Here is a 10,114-nt window from a genome sequence, read left to right on the forward strand (position 1 = left end):
TGGAAAGAAAGCATTGCCATGTAAATGGGTCTACAAAATGAAGGTCACAGGTGATGATGTGCCTAGGTACAAGGCCGGTTTGGTTGCTAAAGGGTTCAAGCAAGAGAAGGGTGTGGACTTTGATGAGATATTCTCTCCGGTTGTGAAGATGACCACACTTAGATGCATCCTTGGACTAGTGGCAATAGAGGATATGGAGCTTATGCAAATGGATGTCAAGACAGCTTTCTTGCATGGGGATTTGCATGAGGAAATTTACATGGTGCAGCCGGAAGGCTTTGAAGAAAAGTGCAAAGAGCATTTAGTTTGCAAGCTGAAAAAGAGTCTCTATGGTCTTAAGCAAGCACCTAGAGAATGGTATCAGAAGTTTGATGCTTTCATTCGGTCCCAGGGTTTTAGAAGGAGTGAAATTGATCACTGCCTCTACACTAAAAGGGCTAAGGATAATAGCCTGATAATCTTGGCACTATATGTGGATGATATGCTATTGGCTAGCAAGAATACTTATGAGCTAGATGCATTAAAGGCCAAGTTGCATGAGGCCTTTGATATGAAGGATTTGGGATTTGCAGGTCATATTCTTGGTATGCGCATCACGCGTGATCGGAGTAGGAAACTCCTTTGGCTTTCACAAAAAGAGTATGTTACAAAAGTATTACAGCGTTTCAATATGGAGGGGGGGAAGGCAGTGAGTACTCCATTGCCTCCATATGTGAAACTGAAGGCAGTGAGTACTCCATTGCCTCCATATGTGAAACTGAGTCATACAGATAGTCCCAAATCAGATGAGGAGAGGGCCATGATGGCCAAGGTTCCTTATGCATCAGCAGTTGGGAGTCTTATGTATGCTATGATAGCTACTAGACCAGACATTGCATTTGCAGTGGGAGTTGTTAGCCGGTATATGGCTAATCCAGGAAAGAGGCATTGGGAGGCAGTTAAGTGCATCATGAGGTACATGAAGGGTACCAAGGAGATGTGCATTTGCTTTGGTAAAGGAGACATGCGTGTACTTGGGTACACAGATTCAGACTATGCAGGGCATGTGGATAGTAGGAGATCCACTTCTGGTTATGTGTTCACCTTTGCAGGTGGTGCAGTGTCGTGGATGTCTCGTGCACAGAAATGCGTGGCTTTGTCTACCACAGAGGCTGAGTATGTTGCAGCCACAGAGGGTTGCAAGGAGGCTATATGGCTTGATCGGCTAGTGGGAGATTTGGGGATTCATACAGGTGTACCGACATTGCATAGTGATTCCATGAGTGCTATTCAGCTAGCACGGAATCCAGTCTTTCATGCAAAGACCAAACACATTGAGGTCAGGTACCATTTCATCAGGGAGGTACTTGAGGACAAGCGCATAGAGCTTGTCAAGGTTCATACAGATGATAACCCTGCAGATATGCTGACGAAGAGTCTACCTAGTCAGCGGTTTGAGTATTGTCGTGTATTGATGGGCATTGGATAGTATGCTCACTGGTTGTTCTCCCTTAAAGGCACATTGTCCTTTAAGTGGGAGGTTGTGGGGGTTAAAGGTCACTGTGCCTTAACCCCAGTTATGTACAATACTCAAACACATATATAAATGAATGTAAAAGAAGATTAGGGTGGTTCTGCACCCACTAAAACTTGTGTGGCTCTCTGTCTCTCTCTCTTCTTCTTCCGTTCTTGCTTCCGTTGAGAGCACTCTCATCACATGCACCATTGAATGCAACGGCATCTCAATTGAAACGATCCATTCATTCATGCAAAGTGTTAAGAAAGTTTAAACACTATTGCAGCTCATATTATGGTGGCCTTAAAACTCTTATCCTCACTTCCAAACTACCATCTCTATCTCCAGCTCCATCTCTATGTTTGCCACTACCTTTAATATCTACATGATGATGCCTTCTTCTTCTAGCCTAGAGCATCCAATTGTGCACATGCAGAAGGGAAGGGATTCCCCACTGGTTGCACCTCCACACCCAGTTGAAATGATGAGGGCAACAAAATCCTTCATTAAGCAAAACCAACTCAAAGCATTTATGGAGCTCCCATGGGAAGAAACATGGATGATAATGAAACAGAGAGATTCCTCACCACTTATCAAGTCATTGATAACAACCTCTTCATGGAAGGGCATTACATTTAGGGGACCTAAAATGACAATATTTTGCTTCATGTTTCCAAGTGGGAAGCTATAGCTCGTCACGTAGGGATACTTAATAAAAAAGATAGTGAAAGAATCAATTTTCCCATTCTTCTATTCCTTATTGAACTATTTCATGGTTAAGAAGAGTGCAGAAAATGTCCCCTACACCCTAGTGACCAAGGCATTGGTAGGGTTTGAGGACAAGTAGGAAGTAGGTTAGATTCGTGTCTTCACTAAGAATTGTGAGACCCAATTGTGTAGGCAATTACCCGAGGCCAAGCTCACTGCAAGCTTGGACCCCACCTGTGTATGATCAAATATCATGTCTACTTGGGATAGGCACTTTGACCCCCTTTAGTGCTCAGCGGGCCTCATCCTCCACTTCATAGTCATTCAACTTCCCTTACATTGCTTAATCCACTTCCATTGCCCAATCCTCTTATGTTTCCCTCCTCTTCAAAAACACACTCCTATGAGACCAAGGAAGAATAGGCTAGCAAGGAACCAGATGTCACCAAGCCTATGGAAGGTACCCCTTCAATCGAGACCATGCATTCGAAGTTTCTCCCAAAAAAGGGTGGTTCTGAGCTTGAAATGAACGAGGATGCCTCCAATTCGGCACATGACTTAGGGAAGCATTGGCTGGTGGGGCAAGGCGGGTCCTCCCACACCAATTCTAATGCTTTTGAGGGAAGCCGAACACCTCAGCCTTAGGCATAGTAGCGTCCAATGGAGCATGACATATAACCCATTCCACTTTGTGATGGGATGGATGCATTAATCTTTTTTGACAAGACATATTTATTGGTGGAGTGACTACTAGTAGATACTTAAGGACGGAGGAGCTATTGCACTCGGCATCTTCCACCACAGTCAAAAACTAGGGTGTACTCTATTACAATCGCAAGAAGTCTCAAGTGAGTGAATAATGTTTGAATTCCACTACTTGGCTCTAGTGTCTATCAGTTAGGGATAGGCAGTTTTTGGAGCGGGTGTGCAAACCAGTCATGGTACTCTCACCATCCACACTTCAGGTGCATAGAGTACATGTGGCAAGGTGGGAAAGCCGAACAGGAACCCACATCTATGGATTGTGAGGCCAAGTATAACGACGTGTCCAATGACTTGATAGAAATGGTCAAGCATAAACAGCATATGAGGTGGCATTGCAAGAACCTCTGCGCTTAGCTAGAACTAACTATATACTCTTGGGCACTGCATAGGCCACTGTGGCCACCTTGGTGGCATGATTCAAACTAGTATCTGGCACGGTACTTTGCCAGGTGTCATAATCCATTCACAGCTCTGGCAGACTCGCCAGCTTTATTCCCTCAGACCTTTGAGTAGAGGGCTATAATTGCAGAGTAGATTGACCTCAACCTAGCATTTGGGGCCATGGTGGTGGAGCAGATGGAGAAGGAAAAGTGACTAGATGCGAGTGTCTAGGACTATTTGCGGCTGCATCCATTGCAATGGTTGATTAACATCAAAGAAGCTCGTCATCAAAGCATCATCACTTGTCGGTGACAATGACGGGTTGGTGCTATGTTGCAATGAAGGAGGAGGATAGACGGAGTAGGTCCAAGTGCCAAAGTGGATGATTCAGGTGCAGAAGGTGGAGCTCCCAATGCGAAGGATGGAATCGGAGTGGACGAGCGAAGTACCCAAGGTGGAGCTCCCTTGCAGAGGAGGGAACCAACCCCTCTCATCCAATCATGTTTCAGGTCCACTGTTTAAGGGAGTCAGTTTGTAGCACTATTTACGCACATGTAATTGAAAATTTTTGAACAATTATTATTATTATTCTTGTTATAAAACGCATGATTCACGTATAATCTCGACTATGTTGTTATTGTTGTACACCTTATGAAATTTTATGGTCATTTTTGTAAGGCCATTGGGCCGCGCTCTTGTGGATTTACTGTTTTTATTCCCTTAAATCTTAGCTTCAGTCTTTTTGCTTTAGTGTCTACTCAGCTCAACATAGCTTTACAATTCAAAATCATATGTCTCTAAAAGCCAAGTTCATAGCAGTGTGGTGCATAACAAGTAGGCACAAGTACTCATCGTGAGCACTACCTTTACTATGGGAGGGAGGGAGGGGGAGGGAGGCAGAGAAGGAGTGCCTTTATAACTCGGGAGGGAGGGAGGAGGGGGAGGGGAAGGGAGCTAGAGAGAGAGAGAGAGAGAGAGAGAGAGAGAGAGAGAGAGAGTCCAACAACGTTCGTTAGGAGCTAGGTTACATCATACCTGCTCTTTAAAAAAGGGGCATTTTCCAAGGCCCATTTTTGTTTGCGCTAGCATTGATGAGAATGGACCTTGGAAAGTGCCCATCTCCAAAATTTGCCATGTCCGACAGCATTTGTTAGGAGATGGATCATGCCTGCTCTTCAAAAAAGGGGCATTTTCCGAGGCCCATTTTCATCCCTCTGCATAGATGAGAATGGGCCTTGGAAAGTGCCCATCTAGCAACATGCGCACATGCTAGGTAGGTAGGACTAGTCTTCAAGATCTGGTGGAGATTGTGGCCAATAGACAGACTCTGTCACCTCCAATGATACATGAAGTGCTAGCAGGCACACCAATGTTTAAAGATGAATGGGTTTTGCATGGAGATAAGGAGACTATGCAAAGAAAGACAAGCAAGTCTTCAACACATGCGGCCAACTCTCACAAGCCTAGGTACGTGATGGAGACAAGGGAATGCAAGAAAAGAGGGAGACCATGCAAAATCCAATTTGGGGAAGCTACTACATCAAATGAAGTGCACGAGCCGGGGACCCCTTTACAAAGAAATGACGGAGAGGAGGTTCCCACACCAATTGTTGCACCTAATAAAGAGGAGGTCCTTAGTCTTGTGGAGGAGGCGATGAACCGTTCTATGTGGGCAATACCAGAACTCCAATCCATTCAAGGGTGAAGTGTTTTGGTGTAGTTTGATAAGAGGAAGTGTGGTCGGCATATAGAATAAATCTCTCAAGGAGTCATGGCTCCTTCTTTCTTCTCTAAGAGATGCCAACCTAGCCCCGATGGATTGAAACCCTAGTGGATGTAGTTTTGTGTAGATGATTGGGAGCACACATGGCATGTGGATAGTAATATATTGTACAAACCACCACCTCCAGAGTTTTGGCAAGTTGATGCAGGAACAATTATAACATCTACAAAAGATATGTCGTCTGCACAACGAGCTGGGTTCAAGCTAAAAAATGTGAAGTCAATATAAGTTAAAGCGGTGTCCTCGAGCATACCAACAGAACCTGCCTCCAATCTTACCAACAATAGGACCTCGATCGGGCACTATAGCTATAAAATTGTCCAAATGGAGACACATAATTTCAAAGGAGGCCTCCAAGAGAATTGCAAGTGCAGAGGATATGAATGCATAGGTATCCACAAAGATGACAATATAGCCCCTTCGACATTGTGCGTTCCATGTTTCTAGTGATAGTGGAAGCACCTACGAAGTGCACATCAAGACAGAGCCCTTCTATAGCTGTCCTGATTTCCAAAAAACAGAGGTGGCTAAAAATCCATACTTGGCTTGCAAGCACTTGTACTACGTATTCCTTTGTGTTCTAGGGCTGCATAAGAGTGAAGATAGGTTCATTCACCATCCAACCATCTCATCCACACAAATAGCATCATTGCTTAGTGTGCACCCAACACAGTATGAGTTAGTTGGCCTCTAACACTATCTGAAGTTGGGATGGAGGGCTAGCCCTTGGAATGTAATTGAACATGTTTCAATCCATATTTTGTTTCCACAATGTCTCCGCACTACTGCATATTTTTTTATAAAAACTCGCAACATGTTCGCACTGCTACACCAGGCTAGGCGCTATTCAAGGATGCTTTTTTTTTCCACCTCAAAAGAAAGACGATATTCGTGTTCACACTGCTTAGGTTTGCTAGCTATTATTCATGCACAATCCTATTTTTCATGCGATATTCGTGTCCGCACTGGTTAGGTTTGCTAGCATGCGATATTCGTGTCCACACTACTTAGGTTTACTAGTTGTTATTCATGCACAGTCTTATTTTTCACGTGATATTCATGTCTGCACTGCTTCACTTTGCTAGCTGTTATTTATGCATAGTCTTATTTTTCACACAATATTTGTGTCCACACTGTTCAAGTTTGCTAGCTATTATTCATGCACAGTCTTATTTTTCATGCGATATTTGTGTTCGCATTGCTTAGGCTTAGTAACTGTTATTCATGCATAGTGTTATTCTTCACTTGGAAGGAAGGCAAAAATGTAATTTAAAAAAGAACCTTTATTTTGGTCTGCATTGTGTCTGCACTGCTTATGGTATCTGTTTTGCATGCAACATCTTTTCTTATTCGTTGGCAAGGCGATATTGTATTAACAAAGTGAAAAGAGAGATAAGAGATACTGGTGGCAACTGGTTCCTTAGGCCGGCCACATGAGGGCTCCTCAACTTGTGCAACCTAGCATTTAGCAAGCATTTACACATGCAAATCAGTATTTGAATTCTTGGGTCTCAAATCTTAGCCTCTAGTTGCCATGACACAGAAAACAAAAGTCCGAAATGCATTTGAGACAATCGAGACTCTCAGGAATTCGAAGAATGGTTTGGAGACGGTTGTAATGACACAAGTCTACATGTGCTTTCTCAATGTTAGCTGCTAAAGCTTCACGTGGGTGGGATCTCAAGGAAACTCCAAACTCCCCAATATCCCACTAACCTCAAAACAACAAGCTCGTTTTAACTCCCAGGGCTAGTCGCTACCTAGGGAGGCATCCATAATCTTCTCACACACTAGCCTCACCCCTTGCTTGGAGTCTTCCACAAGCTTGTAAACCTCCAACAACTCCTCCTTGTGCTCTGCACTTTGGTCATTCAATCCTTGTTGCTCAATAACATGCCTGGAAGCCACCATATCCCGCATGAGAACTTGGATCATAAGCGTGAAAGTCACATGATTCAATGAAACCAAGAAACATTGTAGGAATATTCACCGTTTGTGAGCAGTTCAAATCAAACAATCATCCACGTATCATACCCTCTTGAATGGAGGCTTCTTCCCTCATCTCGAGCTCATATTCCTTGATCTTCTTTAGAAGGGATCATAGACAGCAACATAGTTCATTAAAGGTTTGTGGGTACATGTTGTCCATCTTAGAGTACAGGGATGTTCATGAGTGGGTAGATGTTGGCAAAGCAGAGAGGGTATGAAAGATGTGCAGCAAACTTTGGAAGGCGATGGATGGATTTCATCTGTTTAAATAGTAAACGCAGCGTACTACTTTTAGTTTCACATCGTATATTGGCACTAGCCACAAAATCTTGAGAAGGATATTCTAATTGCGGGCCTCTAGAACCTCACTCAAGAAACAATGTGGGAGGTGGCCCATGGAGCACCATGCAATTGTCATTTTGATCCACATCATGTGGCCATCGATTTGTGCCACTTAACTTGTGTTGAGGCTGGAGATTAATGCCTAATACCAAGCTATACTGCCCCCCCCCCATGCCAACCCTGGCTGGCACTAATAAGACTAATTAATTTATCAAACACAAAACAATAAATAGTGGGACCATATATCGCAATGCTAGATAAACTTTTTAAAATGCCTTCAATGTAAAGAATATGTGAGGATATTATGCTACAACTCCGGTTCCATGAACAATGGTCCTAGAAGAAGTCTGAAAAGAGGGAGCTATTTGGAATTACATCAATTTTGGGCATGAAGTTAGGGCCGAGACCCCAAATGACTGGAATGATGCCTTCAACAAAGTATGCAATGACTGGCTTGAAGCCTTTACTGCAACTAAAGCAGCAACTAGTTGGTAGGCCTCTTGAGGACCTACTCAGGTAGATCTGGTGAAATGAGGTCCGACCTGATAAGAAGGCCTTGGAAAGGAGCTTCCGTGAGCCAACATTTTGGTCACCATACACAGATATACCACTCAAATGATGCCTTCTCTTATTGAAGGTGGCGAAGGTAGAGTAGCCAGGTGGATAGCCTGATAGATGAGGAATTATTCGATGTAGGGGGTACGATGAAAGAGCTGAAGGGAGGAGTTGGATGCAGTCATGCAATTTGTAGGCCAAGGAATATCCTTCCTTCAACAAATATTTAATGACTCACACGGAGGATCTACTTCGGGTAGATCCAGCAAAATGAGTTGAAGGGAACAAACGAAGGGAATAGACAAAGGGAATGATGTTCAAAGGGAAGAATTGGCTACAGTCAAGCAATCTATAGGTCGGGAGATATCATTCCTTTGGGGGTACATTTTTAGCTGGAGGAGCTGAACCCACAGACTAGGTTCCTCCGAATAAAAAAGCAAATCCACAAGAGCCTCCAAGAGCCAACCATGCAAATGCTGCAGACGTCCCATGGGAGTTGTGGAACGCTCATCCATCATTCCAACAAAAAATTTGTTCCCATTCCACAAGTCACTTGGGTTCAGCATAGGGAGGGAAAAATCTCCCCTTTTAAATAGTTAGACAGGTCATTGAAGGAAGCCTACTCATTTCGGTTTCACAATGTTTTCGTGTGTGGAGGTGCTTGTACTAGCATTTGGCGCAAAATCTAGGGCCTTGGATTCACATTTCTCATGTAATGATTTTGCATATGGAGGTGCTAACATTCACCATATTTTCAGTTTCACAATGTTTCCGCATGCGGAGGTGCTTGTATTAGCATTCGCTGCAAAATCTAGGGCCTTGGATTCACATTTCTTGTGCAATGTTTCCACATCTGGAGGTGTTGGCATTCAGTGTATACTGGTATTCGCTGCAAAAACTAGAGAAAGGAATTCGCATTTCAGGCATCAATACTCATCATCACTTATTACCTCCCCCAACACATTCACATTCCTACCACTAGTCGTCCTCATCATCACTTGCATCCTGCATCAACACTGTCTTGGAGTTATCGCTCTCGGTCAGGATGTACTAACAACAATGATCTAGAGGCTTTGCAGTATGCATTTTTGGGCAGCAATGACAACCACTACCTTTTTGCGGGCATACATGCGGTTGATCTAGTGGATAAAGCTCACCAAATAAATTGGAGTGCTGCAAAAGCTCACAACAAAAAGCTCACCAAAAGATTTTCCCCGATTGTGTGCTTATTGAAGTCTACCTCTACAACCATGCCAACCAGGAGCTCAACTTATCAATCAACGATAAAACCAGATGATAGCAAGCAATCTATAAGGCCTAATGGTAGGTCATCATGCTCAGCATAGATGAGCTTACTCAGCCAATAGTTCAAATGTTGTCCATCTATTATGCTTACCTCCTCCTAGTCAAACAACTCCTTATAATTGCTATTACAAATGCCACTCCTATGTGCATTACTTACTTGATAATTGTTAAATCCCCATTACAAAGTGGTCCAAGCCTCATTAAATTTGGATTCATAGGGGAAAATGGGTCATAACTAAAATAAAAAAGACCCAACAACAATTGATATGTGTTGGTGGACACAAGAAACTTCATACTAGAACTCATAGATATCATTGGATGCATATTTGCCCTTTTGGTCTATTACTTGCTAGCATGCAAAGTTCTTAAATTGTCAAGAAATAGAAAACTTCATACTAGAACTCATAGATATCATTGGATGCATATTTGCCCTTTTGGTCTATTACTTGCTAGCATGCAAAGTTCTTAAATTGTCAAGCTACATACTATCTTCTCTAGAGTCACTTTTTTGTTTTCTCAAAGATGTTATATTACTGCTTGTCTAGGTCTCTATGATATCTACTAGTATATCTAGATGTATGGTGGATCTCAAAATGTACTTATCTTTTATATAATGTGCCTCGCAAACTTTTTTGTTTTCTCAAAGTTGCTATATTGAGATACTTTTTACTACTTGCCTAGGTTTTTATGGTATCTTTGTTGGTATATCTAGATGTATGAAAGTTGTTTTAGGGATTCTAAGGTAGTATTTTTACTATTCTTTCTTGTGTTTAATGTTATTTTATGATCAA

This window comes from Dipteris shenzhenensis, chromosome 12, assembly GCF_047967505.1.
Source record: "Dipteris shenzhenensis isolate YYH24624 ecotype China chromosome 12, Dip_SZ_1.0, whole genome shotgun sequence".
Classification (NCBI taxonomy): domain Eukaryota; kingdom Viridiplantae; phylum Streptophyta; class Polypodiopsida; order Gleicheniales; family Dipteridaceae; genus Dipteris; species Dipteris shenzhenensis.